General features: G+C 38.8%; 1 non-coding gene across 1 annotated transcript; it reads left to right on the top strand.

Annotated features, from left to right (window-relative positions):
• The first annotated feature begins 13,586 nt into the window (after nt 1-13,586).
• Nucleotides 13,587-13,694, top strand: LOC112719396 (small nucleolar RNA R71). Its single transcript, XR_003161699.1, has one exon. It is a non-coding gene; the product is annotated as a small nucleolar RNA R71 (small nucleolar RNA).
• The last annotated feature ends 8,737 nt before the right edge of the window (nt 13,695-22,431 follow it).

The raw sequence follows: 22,431 nt of genomic DNA, 5'->3' as shown, positions 1-22,431 counted from the left end.
TCCATACTCTTTCCAAGAAGAACCACCTTCCTATTATGAACCCTTTCTCCAAATTAATGAACCCTCTTATCCACCCCAAGCCCCAATGGATGATTCTCTCACCTTGCTACTTCAAGGGAAAGCAGACATGCAAAGGAACACACTAGAGTTTGTGACTAACTTGACCAAGGTAGTGCACACTTTAGCCTCCCAATGCTTGAACACTCAAAGTACTTGCATGACCACATGTGAAGGATCAAAAGAAGAGCATAGCATGAAAGAGAGATTGGAAGCTAAGGTGGAGAACAAGGAGTGGGATTTTGTATTGGAACAATTGGAGGAAGCCATGATTGTTGAAGAAGAGGAAGAAGTGATTGAAGATTTAGGATATGCGGAACCGCCATGGGAGTCGCAATGACCTCCAAGGCATATCAAGGTTGAAGATTTTGAAGAGGTTGATCAAGAAATGGATTCGATCATCAATGACTTCTTATCAAGAATTGAATCCTTTCCCATTGGACATGAAAGTGAAGTTATTAAAGACAACTCAATGCCAAGTGATACTGGTGACCTTGTTGAAGACCCTTCTATTGGATGTGAAGTTGATATTGAAGCGGATTTCACACAACCTTCAAAGTTTGACTTGATTGATGATGAGGAGGAATTGGAAGAAGTTGACAAGCAAGGAGAAGATGAACGAAGTTGTCAAGAGGTGGAGTTGATCAAGGAAGAGCATAAGGGAATAGTGCTTGAAGAATGATGAGCAGATATTTTATACGCTTTTTGGTAGTATTTTCATATAGTTTTTAGCATATTTTATCCACTTTTTGTTGTATTTTTATTAATTTTTATGCAAAAATCACATTTCTGGACATTACTATGAGTTGGTGTATTTTTTTGTAATTTCAAGTATTTTCTGGCTGAAATTGAGGGACCTGAGCAAAAATCTGATTCAAAAGCTGAAAAAGGACTGCAGATGCTATTGGATTCTGACCTTCCTGCACTTGAAGTGCATTATCTAGAGCTACAGAAACCAGATTGGCGCGCTCTCAATTGCGTTGGAAAGTATACATCTTAGGCTTTCCAGAAATATATGATAGTCCATACTTGGTCCAAGATTTGATGGGAAAAACTGGTGTTTAAACGCCCACCAGAGACCCTTTTCTGGCGTAAAACGCCAGAACTAGCACCAAAGCTGGAGTTAAATGCCCAAACTGGCATCCAAGCTGGCGTTTAACTCCAGAAACGGCACATGCACATGAAAGCTAGGAAGCTCAGCCCAAACACTCACCAAGCGGGCCCCGGAAGTGGATTTCTGCACTCTCTGCATCTAGTTACTCATTCTCTGTAAACCTAGGTTACTAGTTTAGTATAAAAACTACTTTTAGAGATTTATTTTGGAACTTATGACATTTTGACAAATCCTATTGTATCTTCTACAGTATGAACCTCTAAACCCCATAGGTGGGGTGAGGAGCTCTGCTGTGTCTCCATGGATTAATGCAATCACTACTGTTTTCTATTCAATCACGTTTGTTTCTATTCTAAGATACTCACTCGTATTTCAACATGGAGAATGTAATGATCCGTGACACTCATCGTCATTCCCCAACTTATGAACGCGTGCCTGACAACCACTTTCGTTCTACATGAGCTCAACGTAGTCATTGGGCGACAGCTTGAGTGTGTATCTCTTAGGTTTCTAATCCACGAGTTTGACCTGCATCTCCTGACAGCAGAGCACTTAAATTCGTGAGATCTGAACCTTCGTGGTAGAGGCTAGAACCAATTGGCAGCATTCCTAAGATCCGGAAAGTCTAAACCTTATGTGTGGTATTTCGAGTAGGATCTGGGATGGGATGACTATGACGAGATTCAAACTCACGAATGTTGGGCGAAGTGACAGTGTGCAAAAGGATAAATGTATCGTATTTTGACACAAGTGAGAACTGACAGATGATTAGCCATGCGGGAAACCGTAGAGGACATGTTTTCGCTGAGAGGATGGATGGTAGTCATTGACAACGGTGATCCACCAACATACAGCCTGCCATGGAAGGGACATGCATTTTTGGAAGAAGAAGACAGTAGGAAAGCAAAAATTCAGAAGACAGAGCAACTCCGAAACCTCAACCTACTCTCTATTATTGAATAACAAGTACCATTCTTTTAATGCTCTTTTACTTTTTGCAAACAAAACTCTTTTTATTAATAATATCCTGACTAAGAGCTACAGGATAACTATAGCTTGCTTCAAGCCAGCAGTCTCCATGGGATCGACCTTTACTCATGTAAGGTATTACTTGGATGACCCAGTGCATTTGCTGGTTAGTTGTACGAGTTGTGAAAAGTGTGATTTACAATTTTGTGCACCAAGTTTTTGGCGCCGTTGCCGGGGATTGTTCGAGTTTGGACAACTGACGGTTTATCATGTTGCTTAGATTAGGAAAAATTTATTTTTGTTGGTTTAGAGTCACTAAATTTGAGTCTTGTATTTTCTTTTCAAAAATCTTTCAAAAATCTTATTTTTCTTTATTAATCTTTACTTTTTCTTTGAGTTTAGATTAATGTTTTATGTTTGGTGTCAATTGCATGTTTTTTTATTTTTTTCCATATTTTTAATTATATTTTCCTTGTTTTTCTTGTGCATTTTCGAATTATTGGTGTCCAAAGTATAAAAATTTTTAAGTTTGGTGTCCTTTGTGTTTTTCTTCTCTTAAAAATTTTCAAAAATTTGTTCTTGGTGTTCACCTTGATCTTCAAAGTTTTCTTTGTGTTCATCTTGACATTCAAAGTTTTCTTGTTTGTTTCTCTTGTTTTGATCTAAAAGTTTTTAAGTTTGGTGTCATTTTGTGTTTTTCTCTTTCCTCATTAAATTCAAAAATAAAAATATCCTTTCCTTTAATTGCTCATAATTTTCGAATTCATTAGGTTGATTTAGTCAAAAATTTTAAAATTTGGTAGTTTCTTATTAGTCAAGTCAATATTTTAATTTAAAAAAAAAAGAAATCTATCTTTTTAAATCTTTTTCAAAATAAATTCTTTTTCAATTTTCATTTTATATTTCTTCTTCTTTTTTTTTTTCGAAAATATTTTATAAAATTTTTTTCAAAATCTTTTTCTTTCTTTATATAATTTTTGAATTATTAATCTTATTTTATTATTTTGATTGAAAAATTTTAAGTTTGGTGTTTTCTTGTTAAGAAAGTTTCAATCTTTAAAATTTTCAAATCGTGTCTTTTTTTCAAAATCTTTTTAATTAATTAATTATTTTAGTTTTCGATTTTCTTTTAATCATTTTTCTAATTTTCGAACTTCTATCTAATTTTTCATTTATTCTATTTTATTTTACTTTAGTTTTGGTTTTCAAAAAAAATAATAAAAAATAAAAAGAGAATAAAATTTTTATTTACAATTCACATCATCTCCCTTTCTCCATCATGGACTTAAGTAAAAATGAACAGTCCCGAAGGACTCTGGGGTCATATAGTAACCCCACTACTGCTTCATATGGGGTTAGTATCTATATACCCCCTATCATAACCAATAATTTTGAGCTAAATCCCCAGCTTATTATCGTGGTGCAGCGAAATTGCCAGTATTCCAGTCTTCCACAAGAAGAACCTACTGAGTTTCTGGCACAGTTCTTACAGATTGCTGACACGGTACATGATAAGGAAGTAGATTAGGATGTCTACAGATTATTATTGTTTCCATTTGCTATAAAAGATCAAGCCAAAAGGTGGTTAAATAACCAACCTACAGCAAGCATAAAAACATGGAAACAGTTATCAGAAAAATTTCTGAATCAATATTTCCCTCCAAAAAGGATGGCACAGTTAAGGCTAGACATCCAAGGCTTTAAACAAGAGGATAATGAATCCATTTATGATACCTGGGAGAGGTACAGAGAGATGCTAAGGAAATGCCGTTCTGAAATGTTTTCAGAATGGGTGCAGTTAGACATCTTCTACTATGGGCTTATAGAAAAGGCCCAGATATCTCTAGACCACTCAGCTGGTGGATCTATGCACATGAGAAAAACAATTGAAGAGGCTCAAGAGCTCATTGATACGGTTTCTAGAAATCAGTATCTGTACTTAAGAAGTGAGTCCTCCATGAAAGAAGAGGCTAAGGCAGTATCCACTGAATTTAGTTTCTCCAGAACAAGTTACTAAACTCAATCAAAAACTCTTTTTTATAACAAAACAGCTAGCAGAATTTAAGGAGATGCTATGAGAAACCAAAGATGCTAACCAGAATATGGAAAAATAATTAAATCAGACAAAACAGTAATTATCTAAGCAGATAATAGAAGAATGCCAAGCTGTTCATTTAAGAAGTGGAAAGACATTGAACGTCTCAAATCAAAGCAGCAGGAAGCCAAGGAAAGAATATCTGACAGAGGATGACCAATTCACTACCCAAAATCCCTCTGAAGACAGTAAGAGCCCAGAGAGGAATGATTCTGGCGTTCAAACACCAAAAAAGGGCAGCAACCTGGCATTAAATGCCAACAAAGATGCCAGTTCTGGCGTTCAAACGCCAGAAAAGGGTGGCAATCTGGCGTTAAACGCCCATTCAGCACACAATTCTGGCGTTCAAACACCAATGAGGGATCAGGCACCTGCAAGTGCTAATAACAACCCTCCTAAGCACACTTCTCCAACCACTTCTATAGGTAATAAACCTGCAGCAACTAAGGTTGAAGAATATAAAGCCAAGATGCCTTATCCTCAGAAACTCTGCCAAGCGGAATAGGATAAACAATTTGCCCGCTTTGCAGACTATCTCAGAACTCTTGAAATAAAGATTCCATTTGCAGAGGCACTTGAGCAAATACCCTCTTATGTTAAGTTCATGAAAGAGATCTTAAGTCATAAGAAGGATTGGAGAGAAAATGAAAAAGTTTTCCTCACTGAAGAATGTAGTGCGGTCATTCTGAAAAGCTTACCAGAGAAGCTTAACGATGCCGGAAGCTTTATGATACCATGCACATTAGAGGGTGCTTGTACCAAGACAGCTCTATGTGATCTTGGGGCCAGTATCAACCTGATACCTGCATCCACTATCAGAAAGCTTGGTTTGACTGAAGAAGTCAAACCAACCTGGATATGTCTCCAATTTATTGATGGCTCTATTAAAATGCCATCAGGCGTAATCGAGGACATGATTGTCAAGGTTAGGCCATTCGCCTTTTCCACTGACTTTGTAGTGCTGGAAATGGAGGAGTACAAGAGTGCAACTCTCATTCTAGGAAGACCTTTTATAGCAACTGGACAAACTCTCATTGACGTCCAAAAAGGGGAAGTGACCTTGAGAGTCAATGAGGATGAGTTTAAGTTGAATGTTGTCAAAGCTATGCATCATCCATACACATCAAAAGAATGCATGAGTGTTGACATTATTGACTCCCTGGTGGAAGAGGTCAATATGGCTGAGAGTCTCGAATCAGAGCTAGAGGACATTTTTAAAGATGTTCAGCCTGATCTGGAGAAACCAGAAGAAACAGGAGAACCTCTGAAAACTCCTCAAGAAGAGAAGAAACCTCCTAAACCCGAGCTTAAATCACTACCACCATCCCTGAAATATGCTTTTCTAGGAGAATATGACACTTTTCCGGTAATCATAAGCTCTGCTTTAGAGCCACAGGAAGAGAAAGCACTGATCCAGGTGCTAAGGACACACAAAACAGCTATTAGGTGGTCTATAAGTGATCTTAAGGACATTAGCCAGCCAGATGCATGCACAAGATCCTATTAGAGGATAATGCCAAGCCAGTGGTTCAACCATAGAGGCGGCTGAACCCATCCATGAAGGAAGTGGTGCTGAAAGAGGTTGGGATTATTTATCCTATTTCTGATAGCCCCTGGGTGAGCCCTGTCCAAGTTATCCCTAAGAAGGGAGGCATGACAGTGGTTCATAATGAAAAGAATGAACTGGTTCCTATAAGAACAGTTACAGGATGGCGTATGTGTATTGACTATAGAAGGCTCAATACAGCCACCAGAAAGGATCATTTTCCTCTACCATTCATAGATCAGATGCTAGAGAGACTAGTAAGTCATCCATACTACTACTTTCTAGATGGCTATTCAGGTTACAATAGATTGCAGTAGATCCTCAAGACCAAGAGAAAACAGCATTCACATGTCCATCTGGAGTATTTGCTTACAAACGGATGCCATTTGGCCTATGCAATGCACCTGCAACCTTTCAGAGATGCATGCTCTCTATCTTCTCTGATATGATGGAGAAAATTTTGGAAGTCTTCATGGATGACTTCTCAGTATTTGGAGACTCATTCAGCTCCTGTCTTGCCCATCTAGCACGTGTTCTGAAAAGGTGCCAAGAAACTAACCTGGTTTTAAATTGGGAGAAATGTCACTTTATGGTGACTGAAGAAATTGTCCTTGGGCACAAAATTTTGAACAAGGGAATAGAGGTGAATCAAGCTAAGGTAGAAGTAATTGAAAAATTACCACCACCTGCCAATGTTAAGGCAATCAGAAGCTTTTTGGGGCATGTAGGATTCTATAGGAGGTTTATAAAGGATTTTTCGAAAATTGCCAAACCTCTGAGCAATCTGCTAGCTGTTGCTACACCATATGTCTTTGACACAGAGTGTTTGTAGGCCTTTGAGACTCTGAAAGCTAAGCTGGTCACAGCACCAGTCATTTTTGCACTAGACTGGACACTACCATTTGAACTAATGTGTGATGCTAGTGACCATGCTATTGGTGCAGTATTAGGACATAGGCATGACAAGCTTCTGCTTGTCATTTATTATACTAATCGTGTTTTAAATGACACATAGAAGAATTACACAACCACAGAGAAGGAGTTGCTTGCAGTGGTTTATGCCATTGACAAGTTCAGATCTTATTTAGTAGGATCAAAAGTGATTGTGTATACTGACCATGCTGCTCTTAAATATCTCCTCACAAAGCAGGATTCAAAACCCAGACTCATAAGGTGGGTGTTGCTTCTGCAAGAGTTCGATATAGAAATAAGAGACAGAAAAGGGACAAAGAACCAAGTAGCTGATCACCTGTCCCAGATAGAACCAGTAGTAGGAGCGTCCATCCCTCCTATTGAGATCTCGAAAACCTTCCGGATGAGCAAATCTTTACCATTCAGGAAGTATCATGGTTTGCAGACATTGTAAACTATAAAGTTGTGAGATTCGTACCCAAGGAGTACAATAAGATGCAAACGAAAAAAATGATTTCTGATGCAAAGTACTACTTGTGGGATGAACCATATCTCTTTAAGAGATATGCAGGTGGAATAACCCATAGATGTGTGCTGGTGCGCGGAATTGTGATCATCAATGGCACCATCAACATGGTACGCTCAATTGCATTCTCAACTCTTTATCACAACTTCGCATAACTAACCAGCAAGTGCACTGGGTCGTCCAAGTAATAAACCTTACGCGAGTAAGGGTCGATCCCACGGAGATTATTGGTATGAAGCAAGCTATGGTCATCTTGTAAATCTCAGTCAGGCGGATTCAAATGGTTATGGAGGATTGATAATTAAAATATGAATAAAACATAAAATAATATAGAGATACTTATGTAATTCATTGATGAGAATTTCAGATAAGCGTATGAAGATGCTTTGTCCCTTCCATCTCTCTGCTTTTCTACTGTCTTCATCCAATCCTTCTTACTCCTTTCCATGGCAAGCTGTATGTTGGGCATCACCATTGTCAATGGTTACAGTTCCGTCCTCTCAGTGAAAATGTTCAACGCGCTCTGTCACAGCACGGCTATTCAGCTGTCGGTTCTCGATCATGTCGGAATAGAATCCAGTGATTCTTTTGCGTCTGTCACTAACGCCCCACAATCGCAAGTTTGAAGCTCGTCACAGTCATTCAATCCTTGAATCCTACTCAGAATACCACAGACATGGTTTATACCTTCCGGATTCTCTTGAATGCCGCCATCAATTCTAGCTTATACCACGAAGATTCTGATTAAGGAATCCAAGAGATAAACATTCAAGCCTTGTTTGCTTGTAGAACGGAAGTGGTTGTCAGGCACGCGTTCATAAGTGAGAATGATGATGAGTGTCACATAATCATCAAATTCATCATGTTCTTGGGTTCGAACGAATATCTTAGACCAAGAATAAGCTGAATTGAATAGAGGAACAATAGTAATTGCATTAATACTCGAGGTATAGCAGAGCTCCACACCTTAATCTATGGTGTGTAGAAACCCCACCATTGAAAATACATAAGAACAAGGTCTAGGCATGGCTGAATGGCCAGCCTCCCAAAGAGGGTTCAATCATAAAAACATGATCAAAAGATTTTTTAATACAATAGCAAAAGGTCCTATTTGTAGAGAACTAGTAGCTTAGGGTTTACAAAGATGAGTAAATGACATAAAAATCCACTTCCGGGCCAACTTGGTGTGTGCTTGGGCTGAGCATTGAAGCTTTCATGTGTAGAGACTTTTCTTGGAGTTAAACGCCAGCTTTTGGGCCAGTTTGGGCGTTTAACTCCCACTTTTGTGCCAGTTCCGGCGTTTAACGCCGGGCAGTCTTGAGCTGATTTGGAACGCCGGTATGGGCCATCAAATCTCGGGCAAAGTATGGACTATTATACATTTCTGGAAAGCCCAGGATGTCTACTTTCCAACGCAATTGAGAGCTCATCAATTGGGCCTTTTTAGCTCCAGAAAATTCACTTCGAGTGCAGGGAGGTCAGAATCCAACAGCATCTGCAGTCCTTTTCAGCCTCTGAATCAGATTTTTGCTCAGGTCCCTCAATTTCAGCCAGAAAATACCTGAAATCACATAAAAACACACAAACTCATAGTAAATTCCAGAAAAGTGAATTTTAAATAAAATCTAATAAAAATATAATAAAACTAACTAAAACATACTAAAAACATACTAAAAACAATGCCAAAAAGCGTATAAATTATCCGCTCATCACAACACCAAACTTAAATTGTTGCTTGTCCCCAAGCAACTGAAAATCAAATAAGATAAAAAGAAGAGAATATGCAATGAATTCCAAAAACATCTATGAAGATCAGTATTAATTAGATGAGCGGAGCTTTTAGCTTTTTGCCTCTGAACAGTTTTGGCATCTCACTTTATCCTTTGAAATTCAGAATGATTGGCTTCTATAGGAACTCAGAATCCAGATAGTGTTATTGATTCTCCTAGTTAAGTATGATGATTCTTGAACACAGCTACTTTATGAGTCTTGGCCGTGGCCCAAAGCACTCTGTCTTCCAGTATTACCACCGGATACATACATGCCACAGACACATAACTGGGTGAACCTTTTCAGATTGTGATTCAGCTTTGCTAGAGTCCCCAATTAGAGGTGTCCAGGGTTCTTAAGCACATTCTTTTTGCCTTGGATCACGACTTTATTTTTACCCTTGCCTTTTGGTTTAAATGGCTATTGGCGTTTTCTGCTTGCTTTCTCTCTCTTTTTTTTTTCGCACATAATCTCTCCTTTTTTTGTATTCACTGCTTTTTCTTGCTTCAAGAATCATTTTTATGATTTTTCAGATCCTCAGTAACATGTCTCCTTTTTTCATCATTCTTTCAAGAGCCAACATTCATGAACAACAAATTCAAAAGACATATGCACTGTTCAAGCATACATTTAGAAATCAAAAGTATTGCCACCACATCAAAATAATTAATCTGTTATAAAATTCGAAATTCATGCAATTCTTCTCTTTTTCAATTATGAACATTTTTCATTCAAGAAAGGTGATGGATTCATGGACATTCATAACTTTAAGGCATAGACACTAAGACACTAATGGTCATGCAATAAGACACAAACATAGATAAACATAAGCATAAAAATTTGAAAAACAGAAAAATAAAGAACAAGGAGATTAAAGAACGGGTCCACCTTAGTGATGGCGGCTTGTTCTTCCTCTTGAAGATCTTATGGAGTGCTTGAGCTCCTCAATGTCTCTTCCTTGCCTTTGTTGCTCCTCTCTCATGACTCTTTGGTCTTCTCTAATTTCATGGAGGATGATGGAATGTTCTTGGTGCTCCACCCTTAGTTGTCCCATGTTGGAACTCAATTCTCCTAGGGAGGTGTTGATTTGATCCGAATAGTTTTGTGGAGGAAAGTGCATCCCTTGAGGCATCTCAGGGATTTCATGATGAGGAATCTCCTCATGTCCATGAGTGGGATCTCTTGTTTGCTCCATCCTCTTCTTAGTGATGGCCTTGTCCTCATCAATGAGGATGTCTCCCTCTATGTTAATTCCAACTGAATTACAGAGGTGACAAATGAGATGAGGGAAGGCTAACCTTGCCAAGGTAGAGGACTTGTTCGCCACCTTATAAAGTTCTTGGGATATAACCTCATGAACTTCTATTTCCTCTCCAATCATGATACTATGAATCATGATAGCCCGGTCTATAGTAACTTCGGACCGGTTGCTAGTGGGAATGATTGAGCGTTGGATAAACTCCAACCATCCCCTAGCCACGGGCTTGAGGTCATGCCTTCTCAGTTGAACCGGCTTCCCTCTTGAATCTCTCTTCCATTGAGCGCCCTATTCACAAATGTCTATGAGGACTTGGTCCAACCTTTGATCAAAGTTGACCCTTCTAGTGTAAGGGTGTTCATCTCCTTGCATCATGGGCAAGTTGAATGCCAACCTTACATTTTCCGGACTAAAATCTAAGCATTTCCCCGAACCATTGTAAGCCAATTCTTTGGGTCCGGATTCACACTTTGATCATGGTTCTTGGTGATCCATGCATTGGCATAGAACTCTTGAACCATTAAGATTCTGACTTGTTGAATGGGGTTGGTAAGAACTTCCCAACCTATTCTTCGGATCTCATGTCGGATCTCCGGATATTTACTCTTTTTGAGTTTGAAAGGGACCTCGGGGATCACCTTCTTCATGGCCACAACTTCATGGAAGTGGTCTTGATGCACCCTTGAGATAAATCTCTCCATCTCCCATGACTCGGAGGTGGAAGCTTTTGCCTTCCCTTTCCTCTTTCTAGAGGTTTCTCCGGCCTTAGATGCCATAAATGGTTATGGAAAAACAAAAAGCAATGCTTTTACCACACCAAACTTAGGAGGTTTGCTCGTCCTCGAGCAAAAGAAGAAAGAAGAGAGTAGAAGAAGAAGAAATAGAGGAGATGAAGGTGGCTTTGTTTTTCGGCCAAGGAGAAGTAGTGTGTAGGTTGTGTGAATATGAAGGAGTGAAGATGGGTTTATATAGGGGTGGAGAGAGGGGTAGGATTCGGCCAATATGGGTGGGTTTGGGAGGGGAAGTGGTTTGAATTTGAATGGTGAGGTAGGTGGGGTTTTATGAAGGATGGATGTGGGTGGTGAAGAGAATGGTAGAATTTGATAGGTGATGGGTTTTTGGGAAAGAGGTGTTGAGGTGATTGGTGAATGGGTGAAGAAGCGAGAGAGTGGTGGGGTAGGTGGGGATCCTGTGGGGTCCACAGATCATGAGGTGTCAAGGATAATTCATCCCTGCACCAAGTGGCGAGCAAAAATGCTCCTTCTGCCAATCCTGGCGTTAAACGCCGGGCTGGTGCCCATTTTTGGCGTTTAACGCCAGCTTCTTGCCCATTCCTGGCGTTAAACGCCAGTCTGGTGCCCCTTTCTGGCGTTAAATGCCCAGAATGGTGCTAGACTGGGCGTTAAACGCCCATTTTGCTATTTTCACTGGCGTTGAAACGCCAGCAAATTTTCCTCCAGGGTGTGTTATTTTTCTTTCTTTTTTTTCATGCTATTTTTTCTTTTTCAATTGATTTTGTTACTTCCCATGATCATCAACCTATAGAAAACATAAAATAACAATGGAAAATAGATAAATATAACATTGGGTTGCCTCCGAACAAGCGCTTCTTTAATGCCAGTAGCTTGACAGTGGGCTCTCATGGAGCCTCACAGGTACTCAGAGCAACGTTGGAACCTCCCAACACCAAACTTAGAGTTTGAATGTGGGGGTTCAACACCAAACTTAGAAGTTAGTTGTGGCCTCCTAACACCAAACTTAGAGTTTAACTGCGGGAGCTCTGTTTGACTCTGTTTTGAGAGAAGCTCTTCATGCTTCCTCTCCATGGTTTCAGAGGGATATCCTTGAGCCTTAAACACAAAGGATTCTTCATTCACTTGAATGACCAATTCTCCTCTGTCAACATCAATCACAGCCTTTGCTGTGGCTAGGAATGGTCTGCCAAGGATGATGGATTCATCCATGCACTTCCCAGTTTCTAGGACTATGAAATCAGCAGGGATGTAATGGTCTTCAATCTTTACTAGAACATCCTCTACAAGTCCATAAGCTTGTTTTCTTGAATTGTCTGCCATCTCTAGTGAGATTCTTGCAGCTTGCACCTCAAAGATCCCTAGTTTCTCCATTACAGAGAGAGGCATGAGGTTTATGCTTGACCCTAGGTCACACAGAGCCTTTTCAAAGGTCATGGTGCCTATGGTACAAGGTATTGAGAACTTCCCAGGGTCCTGTCTCTTTTGAGGTAATTTCTGCCTAGTCAAGTCATCCAGTTCTTTGGTGAGCAAAGGGGGTTCATCCTCCCAAGTCTCATTACCAAATAACTTGTCATTTATCTTCATGATTACTCCAAGGTACTTAGCAACTTGCTCTTCAGTGACATCTTCGTCCTCTTCAGAGGAAGAATACTCATCAGAGCTCATGAATGGCAGAAGTAAATCCAATGGAATCTCTATGGTGTCAGTGTGAGCCTCAGATTCCCATGGTTCCTCATTAAGGAACTCATTGGAGGCCAGCGAGACGTCCATTGAGGTCTTCCTCAGTGGTGATCACTGCCTCTTTCTCCTCTCCAGATTCGGCCATGTTGATGGCCTTACACTCGCCTTTTGGATTCTCTTCTGTATTGCTTGGAAGAGTACTAGGAGGGAGTTCAATAACTTTCTTACTCAGCTGACCCACTTGTGCCTCCAAGTTTCTAATGGAGGACCTTGTTTCAGTCATGAAACTTTGAGTGGTTTTGATTAGATCAGAGACCATGGTTGCTAAGTCAGAGTGGCTCTGCTTAGAATTCTGTGTCTGTTGCTGAGAAGATGATGGAAAAGGCTTGCCATTGCCAAACCTGTTTCTTCCACCATTATTGTTGTTGAAACCTTGTTGAGGTCTCTGTTGATCCTTCCATGAGAGATTTGGATGATTTCTCCATGAAGGATTATAGGTGTTTCCATAGGGTTCTCCCATGTAATTCACCTCTTCCATTGAAGGGTTCTCAGGATCATAAGCTTCTTCTTCAGATGAAGCGTCCTTAGTACTGCTTGGTGCAGCTTGCATTCCAAACAGACTTTGAGAAATCATATTGACTTGCTGAGTCATTATTTTGTTCTAAGCCAATATGGCATTCAGAGTATCAATCTCAATAACTCCTTTCTTCTGATTCGTCCCATTGTTCACAGGATTCCTTTCAGAAGTGTACATGAATTGGATATTTGCAACCATTTCAATGAGTTCTTGAGCTTCTGCAGGCGTCTTCTTCAGATGAAGAGATCCTCCAGCAGAGCTGTCCAATGACATCTTGGATAATTCAGACAGACCATCATAGATGATACCTATGATGCTCCATTCAGAAAGCATGTCAGAAGGACACTTTCTGATCAATTATTTGTATCTTTCCCAAGCTTCATAGAGGGATTCACCTTCCTTCTGTCTGAAGGTTTGGACTTCCACTCTAAGCTTACTCAATTTTTGAGGTGGAAAGAACTTTGCCAAGAAGGCATTGACTAACTTTTCCCAAGAGTTCAGTCTTTCTTTAGGTTGTGAGTCCAACCATATCCTAGCTCTGTCTCTTACAGCAAAAGGGAATAGCATAAGTCTGTAGACCTCAGAGTCAACCCCATTGGTCTTGACAGTGTTACAGATTTACAAGAATTCAGCTAAAATCTAATGAGGATCTTTCAATGGAAGTCCATGGAACTTGCAATTCTGTTGCATTAGAGAAACTAATTGAGGCTTAAGCTCAAAGTTGTTTGCTCCAATGGCAGGGATAGAGATGCTTCTCCCATAGAAGTCGGGAGTAGGTGCAGTAAAGTCACCAAGCACTTTCCTTGCATTGTTGGCATTGTTGTTGTTTTTGGCTGCCATGTCTTCTTCTTGTTTGAAGATTTCTGTTAGGTCCTCTCCAGAGAGTAGTGCTTTAGCTTCTCTTAGCTTTTGCTTCAAGGTCCTTTCAGGTTCAGGATCAGCCTCAACAAGAATGCTTTTATCTTTGCTCCTGCTCATATGAAAGAGAAGAGAACAAGAAAGTATGGAATCCTCTATGTCACAGTATAGAGATTCCTTGAGGTGTTAGAGGAAAAGAAGAATAGAAGGAGAAGGTAGAAGAATTCGAACTTATCAAGAGGGATAGAGTTCGAATTGTGATAGTGGAGGAGTGTTAGTCCTTAAATAGAAGGATGTGAGAAGAGGGGAAGAATTTTCGAAAATAAATTAAAAGATTTTGAAGAAATTTTGAAAAATTGAAGAATGACTTTCGAAAACCAAGATTGAGAAAGAAATAAAGTGATTTTTGAAAAAGATTTTGAAATTAGGAATAAAAAAGATTTGATTGAAAAAATAATTTTAAAAAAATGTGATAAAAAATATGATTGAAAAATATAGTTTTAAAAAGATATGATTGAAAAACAATAAAAAAATAGATTTGATTTTTAAAATTAATGACTTGGTTAACAAGAAATTTAAAAGATATGATTCAGACATTAAACCTTTCTCAACAGAAAAGGCAACATACTTGAAATGTTGAATCAAATTATTAATTGTTAGCAAGTATTTTTGAAAATGGAAAGAAATTGATTTTGAAAATATATTATTGAAAAGATATGATTTGAAAAAGATTTGATTTTGAAAAATTATGAAAACTTGAAAAAATTTGAATTACAAACAAAATCTTCGCTCTTGTGCCATCCTGGCGTTAAACGCCCAGAATGGTATCCATTCTGGCGTTTAACGCCCAAAACTCTACCTTTTTGGGCGTTAAACGCCCAGCCAGGCACCCTGGCTGGCGTTTAAACGCCAGTTTTCCTTCCTCACTGGGCGTTTTGAACGCCCAGCTTTTTCTGTGTAATTCCTCTGCTGAATGTTCTGAATCTTCAATTCTCTGTATTATTGACTTGAAAAGACACAAATAAATTTTTTTCTGGATTTTTAATAATGAGGAATAATCAAAATGAAACTAAGATCAAATAAACAATGCATGCAAGACACCAAACTTAGAAGTTTGTATACTATTGACACTAACAACTTGAGAATGCATATGAGAAACAACAAAACACTCAAGACAAGAGAATTTAAAGATTAGAGCAAGGAAATCATCAAGAACAACTTGAAGATCAATGAAGAACATAATGCATGTAATTTTCGAAAATTAGAAGACTAAAAACATGCAATGGACACCAAACTTAAAATTAGACACTAGACTCAAACAAGAAACATAAAAATATTTTTTATTTTAAGATTTTATAATTTTTTTTGGATTTTTCGAAAATTATATGGAAAAGAAAATAAAGAGATTCAAAATTTTTAATAAGAATTCCAGGAATCATGCAATGTTAGTCTAAAGCCTTAGTCTAAAGAAATTAGACATGGCTAGCCAAGCTTCAGCAGGACATTACATTCAAGAGATAAATTGATGAGAATCAATCAGATTTGGTGATGATGAAAACATCACCTTGAAACTCTAGAATTCATTCTTAAAAATTCTGAAGAAAAATACCTAATCTAAGCAACAAGATGAACCGTCAGTTGTTCAAACTCAAACAATCCCCGGCAACGGCACCAAAAACTTGGTGCGCGGAATTGTGATCATCAATGGTGCCATCAACATGGTACGCTCAATTGTAATCTCAACTCTTTATCACAACTTCGCACAACTAACCAGCAAGTGCACTGGGTCGTCCAAGTAATAAACCTTACGCGAGTAAGGGTCGATCCCACGGAGATTGTTGGTATGAAGCAAGCTATGGTCATCTTGTAAATCTCAGTCAGGCGGATTCAAATGGTTATGGAGGATTGATAATTAAAAGATGAATAAAACATAAAATAAAGATAGAGATACTTATGTAATTCATTGGTGAGAATTTCAGATAAGCGTATGGAGATGCTTTGTCCCTTCCGTCTCTCTGCTTTCCTACTGTCTTCATCCAATCCTTCTTACTCCTTTCCATGGCAAGCTGTATGTTGGGCATCACTGTTGTCAATGGCTACAGTCCCGTCCTCTCAGTGAAAATGTTCAACGCGCTCTGTCACAGCACGGCTATTCAGCTGTCGGTTCTCGATCATGTCAGAATAGAATCAAGTGATTCTTTTGCGTCTGTCACTAACGCCCCACAATCGCGAGTTTGAAGCTCGTCACAGTCATTCAATCCTTGAATCCTACTCATAATACCACAGACAAGGTTTAGACCTTCCGGATTCTCTTGAATGCCGCCATCAATTCTAGCTTATACCACGAAGATTCTGATTAAGGAATCCAAGAGATAAACATTCAAGCATTGTTTGCTTGTAGAACGGAAGTGGTTGTCAGGAACGCGTTCATAAGTGAGAATGATGATGAGCGTCACATAATCATCACATTCATCATGTTCTCGGGTGCGAATGAATATCTTAGAACAAGAATAAGCTGAATTGAATAGAAGAACAATAGTAATTGCATTAATACTCAAGGTACAGCAGAGCTCCACACCTTAATCTATGGTGTGTAGAAACTCCACCGTTGAAAATACATAAGAACAAGGTCTAGGCATGGCCGAATGGCCAGCCTCCCAAAGAGGGTTCAATCATAAAAACATGATCAAAAGATTTTTTAATACAATAGCAAAAGGTCCTATTTGTAGAGAACTAGTAGCTTAGGGTTTATAAAGATGAGTAAATGACATAAAAATCCACTTCCAGGCCCACTTGGTGTGTGCTTGGGCTGAGCATTGAAGCTTTCATGTGTAGAGACTTTTCTTGGAGTTAAACACCAGCTTTTGTGCCAGTTTGGGCGTTTAACTCCCACTTTTGTGCCAGTTCCGGCGTTTAACGCCGGGCAGTCTTGAGGTGATTTGGAACTCCGGTTTCGACCATCAAATCTCAGACAAAGTATGGACTATTATACATTTCTGGAAAGCCCAGGATGTCTACTTTCAAACGCAATTGAGAGCTCGCCAATTGGGCTTCTTTAGCTCTAGAAAATCCACTTCGAGTGCAGGGAGGTCAGAATCCAATAGCATCTGCAATCCTTTTCAGCCTCTGAGTCAGATTTTTGCTCAGGTCCCTCAATTTCAGCCAGAAAATACCTAAAATCATAGAAAAACACACAAACTCATGGTAAATTCCAGAAAAGTGAATTTTAAATAAAAACTAATAAAAGTATAATAAAAACTAACTAAAACATACTAAAAACATACTAAAAACAATGTCAAAAAGCGTATAAATTATCCGCTCATCATGTGCCTAGAGAAGAGGCACAGAAAATCCTACGGCATTTCCATGGATCACTGTATGGAGGACATTTTGGAGGTGAGTGAACAGCCACAAGGGTTATCCAATGTGGCTTCTACTAGCATACTCTCTATATAGACTCCCGAGAGTTTGTGCGTAACTGTGACAGTTACCAGAGAACTAGTAATCTGCCTCACGGTTATGCCATGCCTCAGCAAGAGATCTTAGAGATTGAGTTATTTGATGGTTGGGGCATTGACTTCATGGGACCTTTCCCACCATCATATTCAAACACTTACATTCTGGTGGTAGTAGAGTAGGTATCTAAATAGGTAGAAGCAATTGCAACACCCACTAATGATACTAAGACAGTGCTAAAATTCCTCTAGAAGCACATTTTTAGCAGATTTTATGTCCCTAGAATACTAATAAGTGATGAGGGCACTTATTTCTGCAATAAACAGCTTGACTTTGCTCTGGTCTGATATGGTATTAACCACAAAGTAGCAACCCCATATCACCCACAGACAAATTGACAGGCTGAAGTCTCAAATAGAGAACTAAAAAGAATATTGGAACAGACAGTAAACACCCGTAGAAGGGATTAGGCAAGAAGTCTGGATGATGCTCTGTGGGGATATAGAACTGCATTCAAGACTCCTATAGGGACCTCTCCATACTAGCTCATGTATGGAAAAGCCTGTCATCTGCCAATGGAACTGGAACACAAGGCCTACTGGGCAACTAGGTTCCTAAACCTTGATGCTAAGGAAGCTAGAGAGAAGAGATTACTCCAGTTGAATGAGCTAAAGGAGTTCAGACTCAATGCTTTCGAAAATGCAAAAATTTACAAGGAGAAAGCAAAAAGGTGGCATGACAAAAAGCTGTCATCTAGAGTCTTTGAGCCAGGACAGAAGGTTCTGCTATTCAACTCTAGGCTCAGATTGTTCCTTGGGAAACTGAAATCCCGGTGGAAGGGACCATATGTGATTACAAGTGTGTCACCATATGGATATGTAGAGCTTCAAGATATTGACTCTGACAAAAAGTTCATTGTTAATGGGCAGAGAGTCAAACATTATCTTGAAGGCAATGTTGAGCAAGAATGCTCAAAGCTGAGGCTAGATTAAAGCTCAGTAAAGTCCAGCTAAAGACAGTGAAGAAGCGCTTGCTGGGAGGCAACCCAACCATCAGCATAAATTAGATGTTTATAACAATTATATGAGTCATCTTATTTTTTCTATTCATGTTTGTCTATACATTTCAGTAAATAATTCAAAAAAATGAAGGTTCAGAACATAAAGCAGAGGAATCACAGAGAAAAAAGGCTCACTGGCATAAAAATGCCAGTAAAGAGGCATTTTGGGCATTAAACGCTAGAATGGGCACCATTCTGAGCGTTTAACGCCAGTAAAGGTAGCATTCTGGGCGTTAAAAGCCAGAATGGATAGCATTCTGGGCATTTAACACTAGAATGGGCGGCGTCCTAGGCATTCAGAAAAACGCTTAGTGACAAAGAATTTCTGGCGTTTATCGCCAACCAGGGGCTGAGCGTTAAATACCCAGATTGGCCAGCAGATGGGCGTTAAACACTAGAATGGATACCATTCTGGGTGTTTAACGCCAGAACAGAAGGGGGAAATTTCGTTTTCAATTCAATTTTTTTTCAAATTTTCATGTTTTATATCATAATTTTTTTGCATAAACATGTCACAAATATTCACCTTTGAATTTCAATTTTCAAAAATTAACGATTTTATAAATTCTTTTTCAATTCTTTTTCAAAAACAATTTTAAACCTCATTTTTTTTTCAATTTCCTTCCAAACCTTTTCTTCATCCACCTTATCTTTTATTTCTTAAATGCATCAACAAAAAATTCTGATTTCAATTTCTCATATATTTTTCATATCTTTCAAAATTTTAAAATCCTATCTTTTTCATATCATATTTATCTTTTACCAATCATATCTTTCTATCATATCTTTTTCGAAAAAATTTTGAAACCCACCCCCTCCCTTCTAAATCCCATTCGGCCATCCCCCTTCATTTACCATTCGAATCCTTATCTCCTTCTCTCCTAAGTTTGGTGTGTTTTTCTGTGATCACTGAGCTGAAACTCTCCAAGATCAGGGCCCCTTAAGGAAAACAAACCACTCCAAGAGGCAAGAAAGAGAACAATCCAAAACCTTGGATGCATGAGAGGTTCTGCACCAAAGAACATACAACCATTACTTCAAAATCATGTGCAGAAGATCAGTGATCCCAGAAGTTAAATTCAATCTGAAAGACGACGAATATCCAGAGATCCAAGAGCAGATTCGAAATAAAGGCTAGAAAATCCTAGCTAATTCTAAGATGAATGTGGGAAAAAACATGGTCCATGAATTTTATGCAAATCTGTGGCTAACAGATAAGCAAAGAATAGAGGGAACTGCCTTCCACACCATTCGGACTATGGTCAGGGGGAAGATTATTTACTTTCACCTTGATAAAGTAAGAGAAGTCCTCAAACTTCCTCAACTGCAAGATGATCCAGAATCCCTTAATAGGAGAATGGCTAAAGATGAAAAGCTGGATCAAGTTCTAGAGGACATATGCCTCCCTAGAACCAAGTGGATAACCAACACAAAAGGTGTCCCAAACCAACTAAAGAGGGGAGATCTCAAACCAGTTGCTAAGGGCTGGCTGGATTTCATTGGGCATTCTATACTTCCCACAAGTAACTGTTCTGGAGTTACTGTAAAAAGGGCAGTGATGATTCACTGTATTATGTTGGGAAGAGAGGTGGAGGTTCATCAGCTAATTCCTTGTGAAATGTACACAATTGCACAAAAGGAATCTACTGAGGCCAAATTGGCTTACCCAAGCTTGATCTATCTATTATGTAAGGATACAGGGGTACAGATGGGAGTGGATGAGTTCATCCCAACTGAGTACTCAATCACTAAAAAGATAATGAATGGATCTCAAGCTCAAGACAACCCCACCAAGAGGAGGGCGCATGAGCCTCTCCCAGAAATCCCCCAATTTGACTATTGGGTTCGTTTAGAAGCATCTATTACCAAGTTGAAAGAAGCTATAGATCAACTCAAATAAGAGCAGCAGAATCAGAACAGCATGCTTTGCAAATTGTTCAAGGAACAAGAGCAGCAAGGGCGTGAGCTACAGGAGCTGAAGCGCCAGAGGCTATCCCTTGAAGTGCCAAGCGTCCAACAAATTGAAGGAGCACATATCTCCCAAAATCAAGGTTGTTGAGTCCTAACTCTGTGATAACTTTTGTTATTAGGGACCTATATTAGAATTGCAGGAGCATTAGTATTAGGATTGCATGAGCATTAGTATTATTTTTATCAATTTGGGTATAATTTAATTTTCTTATCATCATCAAACATGAATAAAATAATAGATTTTTTTAGAAGAGCAAGGGTGCAAATATCTCGAGTATATAATAAAAAAAATTCAAATTACTTATATATGGTGGCATTGCTTTAGCTCTCTGAATGAAGGCATAAACAGTGCATAATTTTTTTTACTAAAATTTAAGTAATGTTTGACTCTTGAAAGAAGGAGGTAAACAGAGAAATGTTATTGATAATCTGAAAAATCATGAAATTGATTCTTGAAGCAAGAAAAAGCAGTGAAGAACACAAAGCTTGCGAAAAAAAATTTGCGAAAAATAAAGAAAAAGAAAGAAAAAGAAAATAAGCAAGCAGAAAAAGCCAATAGCCCTTTAAACCAAAAGGCAAGGGTAAAAAGGATCCAAGGCTTTGAGCATTAATTGATAGGAGGGCTCAAGGGAATAAAATCATGGCCTAAGCGGCTACATCAAGCTGTCCCTAATCATGTGCTTGTGTCATGAAGGTCTAAGTGAGAAGCTTGAGACTGAGTGGTTAAAGTCATGATCCAAAGCAAAAAGAGTGTGCTTAAGAACTCTGGGCACCTCTAACTGGGGACTCTAGTAAAGCTGAGTCACAATCTGAAAAGGTTCACCCAGTTAGGTGTCTGTGGCATTTATGTATCTGGTGGTAATATTGGAAAACAAGATGCTTAGGGTCGCGGCCAAGACTCATAAAGTAGCTGTGTTAAAGAATCAACATACTAAACTAGGAGAATCAATAACACTATCTGCATGCTGAGTTCTGAAGGAAGCCAATCATTCTGAGTTTCAGGGGATAAAATGAGATGCCAAAACTACTCAGAAGCAAAAAGCTATAAGCCCCGCTCATCTAAGTTGAATTTGAGCTTCATTGAAGACTCTGAGATTTTATTGTACCACGATCTTCTTTTCATCCTATTTTATTTGTCTAGTTACTTGGGGACAAGCAACAGTTTAAGTTTGGTGTTGTGATGAGTGGATATTTTATACGCTTTTTGGTAGTGTTTTCATATAGTTTTTAGCATGTTTTATTCACTTTTTGTTGTATTTTTATTAATTTTTATGTAAAAATCACATTTTTGGACTTTACTATGAGTTGGTGTATTTTTCTGTAATTTCAGGTATTTTCTTGCTGAAATTGAGGGACCTGAGCAGAAATCTGATTCAGAGGCTAAAAAAAGGACTGCAGATGCTGTTCGATTCTGACTGTCCTGCCCTCGAAGTGGATTATCTAGAGCTATAAAAACCCAATTGGCAAGCTCTCAATTGTGTTGGAAAGTAGACATCTTGGGCTTTCCAGAAATATATGATAGTCCATACTTTGCCCCAGATTTGATGGGCCAAAGTGGCGTTTAAACGCCAGAATTGGCACCAAAGCTAGAGTTAAATGCCCAAACTGGCATCTAAGCTGGTGTTTAACTCCAGAAATGGCACATGCACGTGAAAGCTAAGAAGCTCAGCCTAAACACTCACCAAGTGGGCCGCGGAAGTGGATTTCTGCACTCTCTGCATCTAGTAACTCATTCTCTGTAAACCTAGGTTACTAGTTTAGTATAAAAACTACTTTTAGCGATTTATTTTGGAACTTATGACATTTTTGACAAATCCTATTGTATCT

This window comes from Arachis hypogaea, chromosome 10, assembly GCF_003086295.3.
Source record: "Arachis hypogaea cultivar Tifrunner chromosome 10, arahy.Tifrunner.gnm2.J5K5, whole genome shotgun sequence".
NCBI lineage: Eukaryota > Viridiplantae > Streptophyta > Magnoliopsida > Fabales > Fabaceae > Arachis > Arachis hypogaea.
This window is presented reverse-complemented; position numbering and strand designations above follow the sequence as displayed.